Here is an 18,777-nt window from a genome sequence, read left to right on the forward strand (position 1 = left end):
GCTAGGCCACAGGAAGGAGGCTTTTAGGTCAGATCCAGTTCAAATATTCCAAGCCCTGTGTATGAATTGTATGGTCTCTTCAACAACAGGGACTTATCCCCAAACCTGGAAGAGGCCACCAAGGGCAATAGCAATAGCTTGTATTCTTTTGGGGTTCACTTGGACTACTCTCCTCGACTAGAATGGAAGTTTCCCATACCAGGTACTCAGTTTTTTGTTAGAAGTCTGTGGCTCTTATGGAGTACATTGTCAGCCCAAGTGACATATAAATATATATATATACATATATATATATATATATATAGTGCATGTATATTTAAATATGTACATACACTGTATATAATACACATGTATTATATACACATGTATATACATACATATAATTTTAGGTAAATATAAAATGATATGATTCTTAGAGGTTTTATCAAACATTCTTAGTGTTATTTGCCCCTCTCCTCTCCCTCTCTTTCTGTGTTGACCTCCCCACTCCCCTTTCCTCAGTAAAATCTCTCTTCCCATGTTTTTCCATTTCCCCCTTCATACTATCTCTATTCTGCTATTCCTCTTTCTAACCTCACCGCATCCAATGATTCCTTTTTATTTTCCTGATTTCTCTGGTACCTACATGTTGTGTATTCACATCTGAAGATTTGGAGCTGGGAAGCACAGTTGAAAGAGAACATGCAGTGTTTGTCTTTCTAGGTACCTGAGCAGTTTTTAGTTAAATTTCCAGGGAGGCCACATTCTAGAAGGCTGTATTGCATGAGATCGTTTGTTTGGGTTGGGTTGGGTTGGGTTGGGTTTGGTTGTGGGGGTTTTGCATATGTAGTTCGTGTGTGTGTGTGTGTGTGTGTGTGTGTGTGTGTGTGTGTGTGTGTGTGTGTGTTAGGTCTTGGATTCTCAAGAAACAAAGGCTCTTGACAGTTTCTTCTAGTCAGTCAGTTTTAGATTCCCTTGCTTCTCAGTGAAATCCAACAGTTGCTTGTGTGAGTATTAAGGCATTGGTGTGGGGGTGAGCAGGTACAGTACCAATTTCTTGGGCTGGGGTGAGGACAGTAATGTCACAGTTTTTTCCCCCAGAGGCATTCTTTGGGCCTCTTTAAGAGGCAAGGAAGCTTTTAGAGCCTGAGCAGTATCATGATAGCCTCTCCTCCATACCCTTCTGCCTTAAGAGAGAAGGAGCTTTCCAAGCAAACAAAGAGCTGAGTAGATGTGAGATATAAAATAGAGGAACAAGTCGACTTTGGGGCCCAGGGGAACGCAATTTCTGACATTGTGTTTCAAGTGAAGTCCTTGATGGACAGGTAAATGCACTAGTTCCACCATCTAAGTGTCATTTTAGGGTGTCCTTGGTCATTGGTTCACCACCTACTTCTGAGGCATACGGAAAGGACTGGCTGCTTTCTCTATGTCTTTTCTTATACAAAGCCACTCTGTAAATCTGAATTCCTGGAGTATCTGTGACTGGTTTAAAGATGATTTTTGAAGAGTGATAAACAAGTGATTACTGAATCCAAAGCTGCTCCCGTTCCTCCCACTTCTTCTGCATCTGATGTAATTACAGTAAGTCTGGGTTATGCATATGTGAACATCTTCTGCTGGTGATTGTCAGGCAATCAAATAGCATTTCTCGCCCCCACTCAGACCCATAATTTAGAAGCTTTTCTGCAGTGACACTTGATGCAGCTTAATTATAATGTTCTTCACTCGGAAAAGCTATTTAAAGGATCCCAAAGCTTTGCATTTTCAGTCCTAGCTCTCATGAACGACTGAGAAATTTATACATGTGGCTGATACCCCCTTGAAATTTGATAACTCACACAGGACTCTTAAGAGCACTTGCTTTGTACGGTAGACAATGCCTGACGTTTTTAAATATACATGCCTTTACATGAAAGTGTGGTCTGGCATGGCTTCACCCATTTCAAAACTGCTTTCTCCCCTCCCATCAGGAAGAAAGCATGTCAGGTCTCACAGCCATCTACGTTGTTTTCAGAACTGTTTTTGAAAATGGAATTCTCAAGCCCAAATGGGTGGGTGTTTGAATTCAGTACTGAAATAAAGAAATGCTTTTTCTGGACACATTCTCTTCCCTTTGCTGGCAGTTACTGGTACCAACTTGCTCCTAATTATCTCCATTCAATGCTAGTCGTAACCGCCTGCTTACTTCACACTCAGACAGCCCTGCCCACATGCTCACCCCAGCCCCCTCAGGCTGACTCATCAGCCTCCGCCCCCATCCTTCCTTCCCCTCTTTCCATTGTGTTTCCTTTTTCACTTCAGTGCCCTTTTCGGAGGGACACTCTTGCACTGCCAAAGCCCCCCCCCCCCCCCCCGTACCCCGTTCTCTGTATTGTGTTTGCTTGAAAATCTGGAAAAATCACAATTCCTAGAGAATTTTCTTATCACTAAAGATGGTTTGTGCTTCAAACTTAATAGCATCCATGGTCATCAGCTACCCATTAATTCTTGGGCGTAGAGAAGAGCAAAATTTGAGACACTGGAGAGTCCTCATTTTCCCTCAAACATGCAAGAATAAAAAGGAGTCAACTCAGGGAACTTCCATGTAGGAGTGACAATAGCACCCCCTCGGCCGCCCCCCCCCCACTCTGTCCACCTCAACTTCGAACTCCCACCATTGCCACTGGTGTCACTGAGTGTACAAGTTACGGAGTTGTTCCCCTTAATCTCATCACGAAGGGAAGAGGAGGTCTCCTTGGAGAATGTTACTGTTTGGCTAAAGCCTCCTAACAATGCCCACAGAAAGACATCATCCTGTCCATTGGACAAATAGTGAAACTGACGTTCACACAGGGGATCATCATCCTAAAATTGAACCATGGAAACTGACACTTCCACTCACCTAACCCCGGGCACTGGACCAAGCCTTAGCTGCCAGTCTAGAGTCTTACTTTACCACCCACCCCTGCTCTTATTTGACTATTGATAACGTTAACATGGGTTTCTTCATAACAAAGACAGGATTTTCCATTTCTTTTGTGCCTTTTTGGTTGTTTTAAACCTGCTGTTGTTTTCATTTGTCTCTGTAGATGCAAAGGCTACCCTTCTCCCAAAACAGAAGGCAATGGGTCCATTTACCTATTTTCTGAAGTCCAGTTTGCTCTGCAGGGTTAGGGCAAGGAGGCTACCGTATCTTCTTCATAACCTTCAGTGTTCTCTCTCCGGATCAAACAGAAAGTGCATCTGGGAAGGATGGACAGGGAAAAAAACACCAGTTGTGACTTATTTTTGGCAATTTGTTAGGGAAAGTGGTGTGTCTGGGGATGCCCAATATTCCTGCTCTGACCCCAGGAATAATTGCTTGGGGATTCCGTGATAAGAGGGCTATGTGCCGCCGCCACTCATCTGCCATTACCAAAGCCCGGGATTGTGCTACACAATTCTTCTTTGCTCAGCGTGAGGGAACCTGCTGTTAGACAAAGACCAACTTACATTGCTGGCCTATACATCATCAATTAGGCGATGAAAACTGGGAGACCGTCACTGCTCTAGAAGTGGTGGGACATGGGAGAATGTAGCCAGTAAATGATGTCTGAAAACTCATACAATAGCCAACTTTATCCCAAGCCTCAGACAATGTGTACTCGGAGGGTTTTAAAAAAATGCCACATGGGTAAAGTTCTCATGAGTTCAAGCTGTATACAACCACAAGGAACTAATTCCTCTATGTTACATGGGTATACAATCTTGATTAAACAAAGCTACAAGGTGTAAGTCCTTAATGTAGTGGGGCTGTGGCTTGAAAAGAAGGAGAAATATCTGAGTTAGGAAATATCTTGTCGTACCTTATAAAGAGTCCCTAGCCAGCAAGATTCAGATGTCAGCTAGGTCTCACACTTCTCAACCCTGAGAACTCATCAGCCAAGCAAATGCCATTTCTTAAAAAAAGAAAAAAAAATTCCCAGTGACTGGGTAGGAATGGCATAGAGGCAGATATGATCAAAATATATTGTATATATCTATAACATTCTCAAATAATAAATAAAATGCCACTTAAAAGCTTACCCAGTCTAAGGTATTCAGTTACAGGACTAGAAACACACTAAGACAAGTTCTTTCTAATTCTTAAGTTGTGTGGATTTCTAGCCACATTAATCAACAAAAATATATTGAGTACCTATTAAGAGTCAGGTTTTGGGCATGGAATTGGGAGGACTGAATGGGTTAGGAGATAACATTAACACAGCAAAAATCAATGTATGGTACAGGGATGGAGTGCTTAGTTCTGGCCAGGTGGTTGGTTAAGTAAACCACCAACTGAACTTGAGGGATGAGCTAGCCAAGAGGCATAGAGCTCCCTAGATAGAAGGAACAGCACCTCTGGATGAGCAGAGAGCATGGTGGTAGTGTGGTAGTGCTGAAGGACTCACGCTCCCTCTAGCAGCCATTTATCTGCTCTATTAGTCAGTAAGGACCAACACAACAATGGCAACTAACCGGTTCCTGCATTTGGGAAGCCAGAGCTCAGGATTAAGGGCAATCATGGCTGTCTCCGAAGGCCTCTCTTTAGCTTGAAGATGGCCATCTGCTTGTGCTCACATGGCCTCTGCTCTGCGTGTGTCCCTAGTGTCTGCTCTGCACACAAGCATCAGCCTTGTTGGGTTCACTCCCACCCTTATAATCTCATTATCTAATTGTAATTACCTCCATAGAGGCTCCATTTCTCATAAAGTTACATGGTTGGTGGGAGTAGGTCCTCCACATGTGGATCTGTGTAAACACAGCTCCTGTTCTGTTGAAAAGCTGCAAACCAGAATGGCTAGCACAACTCTGGTGGCCTTGGTTCAATTGCCTTATTTACAAGACAGTTGCCAGGCTTCACTCAAGTAACTATGGATTCAGATTTATTCTGTGGGATTGAGCTTGGTGCCTGGACCATGTCTCTGAGATATCTCCCACAGCTGAAGATTTGGGCTTTGCATTAAGTTTGTTTTCATTGTTATTATTTTGTTTTGTTTTGTGGTATATTTGAGGGCTTCTTTTTTCTTATGTTTGCTTGTTTGTTTTTGGGACAGTCTTGTGTAGCCCAGGCTAACCTTGAACTTGCTGTATAGCTGACCTTGAATTTCTGATCCTCCTGCATCCATCTCCTGAGTTCTGGGATTATAGGCATGGTACCACCATACCTGATTTGGGCAGTACTGGAGGATGAGGCCACTGTTCAACATCACCCTGAGCACTGTGGCACACTATATGATGATCCATTGGGGTCCCAGGCTTGTTATGAATGTCTTATGTTTGGCTCACAGAGCACAATATGAGAAGTCGTTGGAAACAGATCATCTATTTTAGAAAACACAGCTAAGACTGGTTACACAGATACTTTGAAGGAATACAAATTTTTCATCATCAGAAGATCTGAACACAAATATTCTCATTCTTCATAATGCTAGATATACTAGGCGCCACTACCATTTTATTTAATTGACACATTTATTACTTTGTATTGCTTGCCAATAAGAACTCATAGAAATCCCCTGCATATTATATTTATGCTTTAACTTTTTTCCAAGGGCTTGAGATGGCCCAGCAGGTAAAAGTGTTGGTTTCCGAGCCTGATGACTGAGGCCCCAGGACTCGGTGGAAGAAGAAAACCTCCACCAGCTTGTCCTCTGAACTCCATAGTGAGCCACGGTGATTACACCCACATGCACACCCATGTGCACACAAAATAACTCAAGGGCCATTTTTTTAATTATAAATGTTTTTCCAAAAGAAAACCTGAAGAGGTTTGATGTTAGTTTAAGCAGCTTTCTAGCCTGTGGGCATATTTCTTCATCGAACAAATACTCTGACAGTAGCAAGCTAACTTGTTTCCCTAGAGAACAGGAGGCAGCCCAGTTTTCATTTTGCATACACTCAATACTGTCCAGTTCAGCTAGGGACATTGACTGAACTGCAACCAGATTTTTAAATGACTTATTCTTTGCCTTAAAATTTCTCTCCGGAATACTATAGAAAATCTACAAAGGTCTTAAGCAATCATTATCCTCAAATAATAGAAAAAAAGCCATGTAAAATACCACCCACTTCTAAAATGAATATACTTATGCATTGTAATAAACATACCATGTGACACATTTTCTAATTCTGTTTCCATGCAATTTCATGCTATTAAAGTGATTTATAAAGAAGCTCAATTATAGTTTAGGTCAGGTCTAACCCTGAAGGAGGGAGGGAGGCAGGGAGGGAGGGAGAGACAGAGTATCTGTGTTGGGTTTAAAAGGCAAAATTTACTAATAAAAATTTAGATTTATAGCCAAATTTTCAGCTTCTTATAATCTTATCATAAACATTCTTTGGACAAAGCAGAAGTGACAAGGGGAGGATGAGTTCAATGTTTCAGTTCTGAGAAGACACAGCACATTCAGAGTCCCCAACTATCACTTTCTTCCTGCCGACTGATAAAGGCAAAGCCTGCTCCAGCCCTGGGGAGCTTTTACCATAAGCTCCTTACAGCTGAGTGTGGGAACCACACACTCATCACTAACATACACCTAGAAAGGCAGCCAGCCTCCTCCTGTACACACCTGCAAACACCCTACTGGCTTTATGTTCTACTGTTTGGCTCAAAAGTGTGTTTCAACCTTTCAGATAAACTACTAATTGGAGTTTTAAAAAATCATGTGCATGTGGCTTTGCCTACATGTGTCTGTGCACCCCCTTGTGCCCAGAGAGGCCAGAAGAGGGCATCAGAACCCCTGGAGTTACAGATTGGGTGCAGGGAACCAAACTGGGTCCTTTGAAAAAGCAGCCTGTGTTTCTAGGCAAGGAGCCATCTCCCCAGCCCCTGTTGACTGGAATCTTATCTTTGCTGAGAGCACAACTATGTGTAGACAATGTAATTGTAGCTGAGGACTTAATTATATAAAATATATGATGCTACTCTCCAAACTATACAACCAGCAATAAAGACAGGCTGAGACATTCCTGTCCTCAGCAGCTCTGACAGAGAAGTCAGATGCTAGCCTCTAACATGAATGAGGCTGGATGAAAATCTGAGAGGTACAGAGACTCCCTTGAGGACCACTTTGACTATGGTTTTGATGAAAACTACCAACACTCTGAATCTGTAAAATAATTTAATTTCTGGAATATACACAATTCCATAAAAGTATTGGCACTCTGCTAGTTATCTATCTCATCTTATTCTTGAGTTCTAGGAATGGGTACTATTGTCGATCCTGTTTTATGTCTAAAGAAATGGAATTTGAAGAAGTGGCTGACCCCAGGCCAGGCTGCTGGAATGCAGCAGGCCAACACAGCAGTCCACATCTATACAGTTACACTGCTTCCCTCAGTCAAAGGGACAAATCCCTGCTGAGCATGGGTTCTACCTTATAGATGAAGAAATGAAGGGAAAGTCACATGACTTTTCTACTTCCCTGTCACTGAGTTCTTGAAAGAGAGAGAGAGAGAGAGAGAGAGAGAGAGAGAGAGAGAGAGAGGTTGACAGACAGACAGACAGACAGACAGACTAGAGAGATGGTTCAGCAGTGAAGAGCACAGGCTGATCTTCCAGAGGACCAACGTTCAAGACCCAGTTACCTACATGGTAACTCCAGTTCCAGGGGGTCCAGTGCCCCTTTCTGACCTCAATGGGCACTGCACAGGACATACACACAGGTGAAGCATCCATACACATAAATTGAATGAAAAAAGCAAAGCAAAAAACAAAACAAAACAGAAAACCATCTTTAAAGAGTGTATCCAGAGAATTAAGAGTATTTCAAACCAAATTTTGCCCAGTATCAAGTCGTCTGTATTTCTTGCCTTCATGATAGTTCATCCTGTTATTTAAAACCTATGTTCTGGCTCCCCTATATCCCCAAGAAGGAAGTTTAACAGAAGGTTTAATTTGTAACTCAGAATTTATCTGCTTTCTTCTATACAGCAGAGTCGTGGTTGTCTAGCAGCCTTTCTTCTTAATTGCTCATTAATTATATATTTCAAATTGTTTGTAATATGTCTCATTAGAAAAGTATAGAGCTTTATTGGTAGGTTACCATTATAAGATTATACAGTTCCTACCACTGAGTTAAGAATAATTAATGAAAGCTCAAGTCTCAAAATTACAATAACCTTATCCCAAAAATGGTGAATTGTAGCTCACTGGTAATATCAAGGATTCTGTCAAATGTTTTCAAATTTTGTTACAGAAAAACATAGAGAACACAATTGTTGAGCAATATTCCAATGGCACACTAGCAGTATAATGAGTTGCATCCCTTCCTACTCACCTTGGTGGGAGCAGGGACCTTTCTGTAGCATATATATATATATATAATATATATATATATTATATATATATATATATCATGAAAATATAACCTTTCTCCATTTGAGAATAGAATTATAGCTTTTATCCATAAACTTAGCTTATCAGCATCCCTGTTTGCAAATTAATGGACAAGTATCCAACAGCTCATTGCCAGAGGAACTTGGGTTTCTAAATATATAAAATCAAATTAAGAGATTTGGTCCAGAAGGTGTTGTGATTACTGAATGAAATAGTATATCAAAATTACTTCTTATAGTAGTTGGATTCTTTATTTGGATATTTGTGTGATAAGAAATGAGACACTTGATGAACCTTGTTAAAATACTTCACAGACTTCCCAAAGCCATTCATTTATAGAATACTTACTATATAACAAACAGTGTTGGAGGTAGAGAAAGAAGCCTTTTTAGCAAAGCTTTAGGAAATAAAATGCTTTATGTCCATTCTGATGTATTCTATAAGTGTTTTTATGTAGTGTACAATTTGCTAACCTAAATCTACCCAGGCCTCCCTGGTGTCACCTCCATTTTGACTGAGAATAGGATAGAAACTGAGAGTGTCTGTCTTACAAAAGATTCAGCAATTTTCAAAATTGAGGTTCTATCGTTTGGGGATTAAGAGGTCATGAAATAGGTGTGACTGTCAAAACTACTCAACCAAAATGTCACCTCCTCTTTGAGTCACCTCTTCCTCTGGCCCTTCTGAGGTGCGCACCATCTGTGGCCTACCCTGTCTTGTTTGTCTGTTTCCCAACCTTCAGTTGTTCCCATCCCAGGCATCTCTAACTTCACTCTCATCTACCCCAGTGTGGATAGATGCCTTTCTGTCCATCCCAGTACTACCCAGTTCTCACCACTGTCGTAATTGCTTTTTGTCAGCTTGACACAAACCTAGATGGAAAAAGGAAGTCTCAATTAAGGAATTGCTTCCATGCCTGTGGGCGTTTTCTTGATTAATGATTGATTTGGGAGGGCCTGGTCCCCTATGGGTGGGAGGGCCTGGCCCCTTGAAGGTGGGAGGGCCTGACACCCTGTGTGTGAGAGGGCCTGGTCCCCTGTGTGTGGAAGGGTCTGGCCCCTGAGGGTGGAAGGGCCTATTCTCCTGTGTGTGGGAGGGCCTATCCCCCTGTGTGTGGGAGGGCCTATCCCCCTGAGGGTGGGAGGGCCTATTCCCCTGTGGGTGGGAGGGTCTGTCCCCCTGTGGATGTGCTATCCTAGACAGGTGGGCCTGAACTGTGTAAGAAAAGTGGCTGAGCCAACCAAGGGAAACAAGCCAGCAAGCTGCATCCTTCCATGGTTTCTGCATCAGTTCCTGCCTCCAGGTTCCTGCCTTAAATTGCTGCTTTGGTTTCTCTTGTGATGGACTAACCTGTAAGCCAAATAAAACCTCTCCTCCTCCACAACTTCTGGCATTAGTTTTGTAGCAGCTACAGGGAAACAAACTAAGACACACAGCTGTAGCAAAGTGTCAGATGAAGCTAAGCTTGCTTTCCCACATCATTGGAAATGTGCTAATGGGAAAACTGGTCCACATTTATAGTGCTGTAATGGCTATTTGGGCTCTGTAATTGACTAGGGGTTGTCTGGCACCTTCCAGCAGCGGCAACCCAGATAGATACAAAGGGGTCTGCGGAAAACTCAGTGCTGCTTTATGCCTGCCTTTGCTGCTTGGTAATGAGTGTCCTAGCCTACAGCTGCCATTGCTGGGAGTGTTCTGGCCTGCAGCTGCCATTTCTGGGAGCACCCTAGCCTACTGCTGCCATTTCTGGGAGCACCCTAGCCTACCACTGCCATGACTGCTGCTGTCATCTTCTGCTGACATGAGAATCTGCCATCTTAGTCTTGCAGCATTGAGTGGAGTGGTTTTCTAAGAACCTTTAAGTACCACCCAGTGCCACACTGGAACTGCTGGGTATCCACCTTTAGGGAATAGCAGCTACAAGGTTCTTAGTCTCTGCTGTTAAAAAGCCAAAGTTGAATTGCCCAACTCCATTATGTAAGCTAATAAATTCCTTTAATATTTGTTCATTTTGTCAGTTCTGTTTGGAAAATGACAATACTTCTGCAGCCTATTAATGACCTAGGGTTCCTGGTACATTTGATGTCACTCCTAGCCTGGTAGTGGATTATAATGAATCATAATCAATATAATTCTGTTACCTTCTGTAGAACATGCCCCTGCAGAGTTTTTGTTGTTTTAATTCCAATTATAGATCTACTTTTGCCCCTAAGAACAAAAGTCTTCCCCTTCCCCTGGACATGTATAATGTTGTCTTTTGGGCTCTGAGCCTGGCCTTTAACAACTGGGCCATTTCTCCACCCTTAACTTTTATGCAAGATTTTCCTCTTGTTCTGGTTTAGAACAGCTTCTATTAGGAGCTAGTTCTGTTTTTGGTGTCTGTTTTGTTTCCTTTTTCTTTTTACTATCACACTGTGAATTTGAAATGGTCTGGGAACAACTTTATGCTGGCTTCACTTTTGGCAACACAGACTCGTGTGTGTGTGTGTGTGTGTGTGTGTGTGTGTGTGTGTGTGTGTGTGTACATATGTGCATATGTGTGTTTTTACTGAATTACTCACAGTTTAAAATATGTTCTTTAAACTGTAACTATGGCCTTGTCTGTGCCCTGAGACTGAATAGTACCTGCTAATTGAAAGTGAAGTATTGAGTGTGGGAGAATAGAATCTGTAAATGAACAAAAGGGGAGAATTTCACTTCTCCATGTCGTGGCTGAAGAAAAGTATAAGAAAGCCACCATGCTGTCAGGACAGGCCTGCCACGTGAAACAGTCTTCAACACGTAATCAATGATCAATAGTCAATACGTGGACATGTATTCATTTACATTTAACACCAAAAGGAAAGCCAAAGACACCAAGGCATTTTTAGCAGCAGGGTTCTGAGCTGCCCAGATGGCAGCACTCCATTGTCTGGCCATCCTGAGCTTGGATGCTGCCGTTCAGGCCTCACAAGTTATTTCTTGATATCGACACTTGCTTATTCCATGCTGCTGCTACTCCTTTCTGCTTCACACTATGTGTGTACACAAAGTGTTACCCTAAAGCCCCAGAGCACGGCCAGGACCATGCTGTAACACTAAACCCTTAGCCGGATGTTTGGGGGTAGCTCAAGTACAATGTAGGTGACAGCTTGGAAGGTTCCTTAGAGAGTTACAGAAATTATTTGTGGAATAAATTTAGTAACAGAACAGATTTCTCATGGTGCTTCCCTGCAGGCTGATGCTATTGTTCAGGGAGACTTGACAAGAAGGCTGGTGCCTTAAAGAGCCCCCGCCATGGGGGAAACTTGGATTTCAGCTTTCAGATCCACTTGGTCTCTCCTGGCAGCCATGGGCATCTGAGTAATAGGAATGTGTCTTCTTTGTCTTTGCACCATCACTGACTAACCATATTGGGAACGTGGGTTTTCTTCATGCTCTTACCCAATCACAAAGTCTTTCACAATATTATCTCTAACCTCAGGAGTGGACCTAAGCAAGCCAGTGGCCATGTTTTAAAGAGGCTCCTAAAAACATCAGAATAGGACCAGTGAGATCTCTTCTCCCCCTTTATTATAAGGCAGGGTCTATAAATCTCTAATTGGAAGAAGGTTTTAGCACATATTCCTACCAAAAAAAAAAAAAAACCTAAAAATCATGTATTTCTAGAGAATTGGGAACCAAAGAGTCCTCAGCCCATGCAGCTCTTTCACTTCCACACATGGAAACCAGAAGCCCACAGTGCTAAAGGACCTGCTCAGTGTGCCAGCTCCGATGGAGCCAGGGTTCTCTGCTCATCTCATGAGGCTGCAGAAGCCTCTTCCAGAGCCTGCAAGTTTTCAGTTCTCAAATCAAAGCCGACAGGGCTCACTCCAGGCCAGCAGAGCTCACCCCAGGCCAACAGAGCGCAGGCATCGCATCAGCACATTCTCTTAAGGAGAAAAACCAGCAAAGAACAGCACAGACCTGTATCTGATTCCAGTTACAATGAAAATTGAAAATGCTGGGCTTGAGTCTTTTATTTTTAAAGTTATTTTCATGTACTCCCGTGTTATCCCTTCCCAGTCCTTGTGTTCACACCCCAACCTCTCTCCCACCTTGTTTTACAGTTAACTAAAAGTCACAATGCATCTATGACTCCTCATTTAGTTTTTCCCAGTGATGACAGGGAACTTCTTGAGGTGGTGAGGCTTAGCACCAAAGGCATTTAATTTCCATTACACAGAAAAGACAGCCCCACCTGTTGGAGACAAAGCAAAATTGTGCTATTTTAGAGACAGTGTTCATAGACTCACACCATTGACCTGATGCCGGAAGAATCCTAGCCAACAGAATCATGTTGTCTATCCGAAAAAATCAACAAGAAGTGCTTCACACTTTCCTTTATTACTTTTGTCACATTGTCCTTTTGCTCATCCAATTTAAGCCTCAGCCAGTGGGACTGGAGACCTATGAGTAGATTGTCCACTTACTTACCTTTTGTTTCATTGTAGAGAGTCACAAATTCACAATCTGGCCTCATTTTCTTTGGGCTAATCATACATAATTAACCTGTCATCATGCCTATATTTTATAACCATTTGTACTTTTTATTCCCCTTCTCTGAACACTAGACCCCTGAATAGTAGAAGAGGTATTTGCCATTACTTTAACATGCCATCCATCAAAAGACGCCATGTTTATGAGCGTAATAAGCCTTCATGTTTTTAAGGCTTATTACATTCCTATGCAAGTACTTTTCTCTTCCCCCTATTTAATGTTTGAGACCTAAAATGTAGCCACTGGCTCATAAATTATAATTGCCTTGCCTTTTATCCGAAAGCAGAATGCAAGCATAAAGCTTTTCTGTTTGGTAATTTCTGTAATTTTATGCATAGAATTAATAAGGCCTTTGGTATAATTCATATGTACAGATTGCATCCACAATACCGCCACCATTTCTAAGAATGAATTGTCACTGACGCACCAACCCAGATAACAGAATTAGTTATTAACTCTTCAGGCCACCTTTACATTTCCTTTATGTCGTGTTTTGCACACGCATAGTAATATTGTGCCATTTTTACTAGCTACTTGAGATTTCTTTGCATAAACAGTAACTGAATATATTCATGTCAAAGATAATCATTCCTTTAAAAGGTTTCTTTGTCAGGTATTCATTAAAGTAGGTTTCACTTCAAAATGATCGTCACTAATATAGGGCAAACATCTTCTCCATTTGGCAGGTTTAAAATTTTTATTAATTTCATTAGTATTATATCAAATCTTTGACTGGTGTCATGTCCCAGAAGCGGCACAGAGGTCTGCTTCATGGATGCGCACAATAAATACAGTGAAATTATCACCATAGAAACAATGTTCAAGTGTGCTTCTGAAATTAGTGTTTGGAAACACCTATTCCCACTTCTTTATAAACAGTGCTTCCATTTTCTTAATTCTGATCATCATAAATTCCTTAGTTATCTAAAATAAGGCTTCTCCCCAGCTGATGTCACCACTCTAGGCTGCAGGAGGCACTGGTGTTTTGATTCAAGACTGGAGGTAAGGGAATACATATAGGGCCAGCAACATTTCCCCCCATCAGATATGTGGATGTTGGGAGCATTGAAATGAATAACATGGGTGCCTGCACAAAGAACTACCCTTCAGAGGGCAAGGCACACACCATTTTTTCTCATTGCAAAGCAGTTCACAACCTTCTTCAGTTCTCCGGGGAAAGCTTCTCCACACTCCACTTTTCACCTAAACCTAATGGATCTGATGAATTGTTTTGAAAGGTGGTTTGATTCCTGGCAGGGATTGAGGCCATAGCTGTAACCATCTCTAAGCTCTCTGAAGGAATAAAGTGAGACTAAACAGCCTTCACGTGTACTCATATGGACACTGAAGGTCATTAAATTAACACAGTGTGAAAACAGCTGTGTTTGCTGTGGGGCTTGGTGGAGAGGGGCTCAGGGCAGAGGGAAGTCAGCAGTCTCACTCCTGTCTTGATCGCTGTGTGAGGAACCAGTTGCACCCTGCTGTCTTGGGATAGAGCTGACCTGCTGAGACTGGCACTTAAATGTGTCACCTGCAATTATATGTGCACACTGGGCTTGCCTGATCATAAGTGACCTTGGGCTTTGTTTTTGTTTCATTTTATTTTACTGGCAAGCCAAATCACGTAGCTAAATGAGACTTGACTTTCAAAGTTACAGCTTGACGTTTTGTAATCTTAGAGTCACTCCTCACAACCGTATGGGGTACACCTTACCATCAGCCTATGCAAGGCATTGTTTTCTATACCTGAGAACTGCCAATCTTCATCCACTGAGGAGAGGGTTGCTATCATCTTTTCTATTCGTACTTACTTTATTTCATATGCATAACATTAAAATCACCATTTAGTCTAGATAATAGAATCTGAATTAGCGGTACCCAAGCATCACCACGATCTAAGTCTGTAACATTTTTATCACCACAAAGAAAATCCCTTATTTACCCAGAAGACCATGTACAAAAAACTCTCTTCCCCACCAGATAACCACTGCTTTGCTCTCTGTCTTTGCATATTGTTGGTGTTTCATAATAAATAGAATAATACAATACATATTCTTTGGATCAAGTTCTTTCAAATAGTGTAATTTTTTGAAGATCATGTGTATTGTGTCTGTATATATTTTAAAACAATAACCCATTCCTATTGAACTTGAGCTCAATCTGAACAAAAAGCTGGATATACACTGTTTGAAAACATTCAAATATTATTTTAAAAATAATTAATGAGCTGATGTGATGGTGAGACCTTTAATGCCAGCACTCAGGAGGCAGAGGCAGGGGAATCTCTGTGAGTTCAAGGCCAGTCTGGTCTACATAGTGAGTAGACCAAGTCTATATAGTAAAGTCCTAGTTCAGATTTTTGAAAAATGCATTAATGAAGAAGTAGAGTATTGGCTTGGTGATTAACACTGCCTGATGTTCTCCAGAGGGCCCGAGTTTGGTTCCCAGTACCCATGTCAGCTCACAGCTAACTTTAGTTCCATCTCCAGGGACTCCATCATCCTCTTCTGCCTCCTCTGGCACCTGAGCCTACATGGCATGCATCCACATAAATAAAAAATATAAGACGTCTTAAAGAATCATTAGGGAAAAGTAAGAAGATTCCTTTTCCTACAGGCAACCTCACGGAAAAGACCACAGCTCAGTGTTACCTACACTAGAGCTGGATTTTACACGGTAGGGAAGGTATCTACACCGCAGATGTCACCGTGAAAGGTAACATAATGACTGGAGTGTGGCACTGTGAGCCTCTGGAGTGACTGCTTTTGCAGTTTCTCTTGCATTGCCTGTCCTCTTTAATTGTCAGTTCCACAGTTATCTCCTGAAGGTAAAAACGAATTTTAAAACTTCATTCTAAATTTTAGAACCTAAGATATTTTGGACTTAATGAACTTAGAAACTAAAGGAGACATCCCAGCTTGATTGATTAAATTGATTGACTTTTGATTAAGAGCTGAGAGAAAAATTAAAGATGACTCTGTTCCCTCAAATCGTACCTTATGAAAATAAGGCTCTCAGACTCCTAAGTGCCTGAGACTGTCTGTGGTGTTTGTAAACATAAGGCCTACTACAATTAGATACTGGGATCTCTTCTGGAATGTGTACTTAGAAATTACAGTTACTGAATTTGTTTTTTTTTTTTTTTGACAGTTTCCTATGTGTATAAAGTGCATTTTGATCTAATCTCTCTTGTACTCCTGTCACCTTTTTTCATTCTACAAGTCCCTTTTCCACATTCATTTGGGGTTCTTTGCTTTGCTTTGTTGTTTATCTTGGGTCCCACTGAGTGTATGATGGTCACTGTGTGACTGTGGCTTTGGAGTAATTCCCTAGAATCTGGTGAGTGCCTCGGGGAGTTCACAACTGAAGACAATGACTGTCTTCCCCACAATCCATCAGTATCCAATAGTTCACAAGGGGAAGAGGGACCCTGTGAGCAGCTCCCCAGTCTGTGATGGACTGGTTATTACCCAGGCATCTGTGGGCCCACTGCAGGCAGCCACAGCTGTTGTAAGCGCATGGCTTCATTGGCTGTCCATTTCCAGAGGGCAGCACATCACCTTCTGGCTCCTACTTTCTTTCTGTCCTCTCTTCTAAGATTCTCCCACTTTTCTGCAATGAATAGAGATGGATAACTGTTCAAAGTGCTAAAAATAAATGATGGCACCTCTGTCCTCCCAAGGCTCAGGAATCAAGAAGGAGGGGGCAAAAGATTCTTAGAGCCGGAAGCCATAATAACTATAGTGGAAAAGTGGTTTCTGAACACAAGGCATATATGACTTGAGAGCATGCACAAGACCTTTACATGATCAACCAGACAAAACCCCAGGATGGAGAAGGTTGCCCTGCCCCTTAGCGGAGGAGTTATGGGCAATTGTGTGGCTTCTGGGAGTGGAGAGTTGATTTTCCTTAGGGAAGCTGTGCCCAAGAGGCTACTCATGCTCCAATAGATGGCGCTCCACCCATTCACATACCGACAATGTAGAGGCGCTTGATAAAACGACGTAAGTAAGCTTGATCTTCAGGCAGTAACATGGAAATAAAAAAGAGAGAAAACATGTGAATTGAGTGTTTGGCCCGACATTTGCCCTGTTAATAAGTGTTCACAGTCAGTAGCCTCAAACTCTAGTGTGTGCCCGATTCAGTCCAAGGATTTGTTAAAATCAGCTGCCATACTCAACTCTCAAGCTTTTCTGATTTGACGGGTCTAGTCCTCAGAATCTACCTAACGATATCCCTGGTGATGTGGATGGTGCTGGCTGGGGACCACACAGCATTGGTTTTAAAATGTCTGCTCCTGGCCCATATTTAAAGACATTGTAATTAAGCAAATCACATTTCTCCATCTGTCCTTCACTGTGTAGTCTTCAGTGATTTCTTCAACTTTAATGGAATAATATTTTGATCTAAAAGTCGATAAAGAACTGAGTGTGGTGGCTGAAGCCCTAATCCCAGCAATTAGGAGGCAGACATAGGAAGATCACCATAATTTTGAGGCCAGCCAAGATAACATAACAATTCAAGGCCAAACTGGGTTACATAATGAGATTGTGCCTCAAAAAGCCAAAAACATTAAAAGTGAAAATATAAGGGGCTGGAGAGATGGCTCAGTGGTTAAGAGCACTGGGTGTTCTTCCAGAGGACCCAGGTTCCATTCCCATAACCCACAGGAGGCTCGCACACTTTTCTGTAACACCAGCGCCAGGGGACTTACTGCCCTCTTCTGTCCACTGCAGGCACTGCACATATGTGATGCACACATACATGCAGGCGACAACTATACATATAAAATAAAATGTTTTTTTTAAAAGAAAGAAAAAGTAAATGTTAAGGACCCCAAAACCAATGTATTAAAAACATTTTTTAAATATTAGTTATTGTTATTTCTTATTATTATTTATTACTATAAAATGTTATCAAAATCATGGTTAGATTATGGAAAATAAGCAGATTTAATCTTGTCTGTATTATTTTAAAACTTAAGATCATAACTTATCCATAAAACATACCATCATGTATACTTATACAGCATTTCTTTTAGCTTTCCACTGTACATGTTTGGAAGTCTATTGTTTAAACAATGTGAAAACAACAATTGAAGCACTTGAAAAATTATTTAGTAGCTTGCTGTTCAGTTAAAAACCTGATTCACATGGATGGGGGAGAGTTGCCCTCACATATACCTCCCGCCCACCAGTGCGCATCAACGCCTGAGGCAGATAGGAGAGCCGGCTCTGAGATCATAAGAGCAGGAGAGCTGTCCTTGCCCCCTGCTGCAACACTCGGGAGAGCAGGGCCTGTACCTTGCCTGGGCAGCACAGTACAGCTGACCCTTTTGGCAGAGGTGTGGATGAGCCCACCATGAGGTTGATGCTGTGAGCATGGGAAAGCTGCCCTGAAGCCGGAGGTGCGGGAGAACCAACCCTGAGGATGTGAAAGCTGGATAACTGGCCCCGCCCCTTGCTCACCCTGCAAGAGGTGAACCAGCCAGGACAACGCTGGAGAGCTCACCCTGGTGGTGAAGATGGGAGAGCTGGTGGGCTGATCACCCTGGCCCAGAACCAGGGTCATGTTGGCTCACCTCAACATCCACCCCATCTATGATCAGCTGGAGAATGGGCGGGATCCACGGCTGCAGGATCTCCATGACACAGGGCAACAAAGGGATATCCAGAAAGAGTCCTAATGAGGGCCCAGTGTTGATGGTGCGGCAGAGACTAGGGGCCTCAAACCAGATCAATGATTCTTTTCAATAAACTCCTGCATGTAAAAATATATGGATAAAGGGGTTTATTTAGTGATTCATTGTGTCACACTGCAGCTTCCATGATGAAATTTTTCCCTTCTCTTTCCCCCTCTTTTTCTCTTAAATTTTATTTTGGTTTATTTTGAGCTGGGGTGGGAGATGGGTGGGATAGGGAGGAATGGTGTGAAAGACT

This window comes from Cricetulus griseus, chromosome 2 (assembly GCF_003668045.3).
Source record: "Cricetulus griseus strain 17A/GY chromosome 2, alternate assembly CriGri-PICRH-1.0, whole genome shotgun sequence".
NCBI classification, from domain to species: Eukaryota; Metazoa; Chordata; class Mammalia; order Rodentia; family Cricetidae; genus Cricetulus; species Cricetulus griseus.